This window comes from Pteropus vampyrus, unplaced genomic scaffold, assembly GCF_000151845.1.
Source record: "Pteropus vampyrus isolate Shadow unplaced genomic scaffold, Pvam_2.0 Scaffold629, whole genome shotgun sequence".
In the NCBI taxonomy this organism is placed as follows: Eukaryota; Metazoa; Chordata; class Mammalia; order Chiroptera; family Pteropodidae; genus Pteropus; species Pteropus vampyrus.
This window is the reverse complement of record NW_011889410.1, coordinates 195,416-196,349: the sequence shown is the minus strand read 5'-3', so window position 1 is coordinate 196,349 and position 934 is coordinate 195,416. Positions and strand designations below refer to the sequence as shown.

Sequence of the window (934 nt, the reverse complement as noted above, 5' to 3'; positions counted from 1 at the left end):
TAATCCATAATAAATACCTTGTTCTGATACCTATTTTATCTGATAGTAGTATAGCTGATCCATAAATAATCTATTATGGATTGTATTAAAAAAAATTTTTTTTTAGGTGAGGCAACCCTTGGTTCCTCACAGATTGCAAGGACCTTGTCAACTTATAATTCCTTATTTTTTTTATTTTTTACCCCTACAGTACCTGGTCTTCCTAGGTGGTCTCCCATCCAATTACTAACCAGGCCCAAACTCGCTTAACTTCCGAGATCAGACGGGATTGGGCTTGTTCAGGGTTGCATGATCATAGACTAAAAATTTTTTTTTAATTTATTTTTTTTATGGTAATGTTGGTGAACTAAATCCAGTAAGTTTCAGGTGTATCTTTTATTTTTTGATTCATCTGTTTTTCATATTTAAAGTAGAATTTTCTAGAGAAAATCTAATTGAATCATGCTTTTTTAAGTCAATATCACAATCTTTGCTTTTTAATTTGTGTCTTTAACCTAACCAAAGGTTATGTAATCTCCCCAGGAGAAAACTACATCCAATGACTAATTGGTCAGTGCAGGTGTATAAAGACTAGGCCTAAATTCAGGACAACTTTGAAGGGCCATGCAAGCTCCAGAGTTCCCCATGGGATTGGATGAAGTCTCTATTGTGACTGAGTCCCAGTTCAACTCTCCCTTTGTTACTTCTCTCTCCCTATTTCCCTTACTCCCTCACGGTGTTGTTCATGAAAGTATTTCTAATAATCTTCCTGCATACAAATCTCTCAGGAATCTGACCAAACACAGGCAGTTTTTAAACAGAGTTAAACACACGCCAACTGTATGTCTCAGAAATTCTACGTCGGGTTGTTTTCTCTTAAATAAATATTTCTTTCTCATAGCAGAATCATAACAGCCCCAAATAGAAACAACCTAGATGTCTTTTAACAGGTAAA

General features: G+C 35.1%; 1 pseudogene; it reads right to left on the bottom strand.

Annotated features, from left to right (window-relative positions):
* Positions 1-181: 181 nt before the first annotated feature.
* On the bottom strand, positions 182-300 carry LOC111733741 (annotated as a pseudogene).
* Between the last annotated feature and the right edge of the window lie 634 nt (positions 301-934).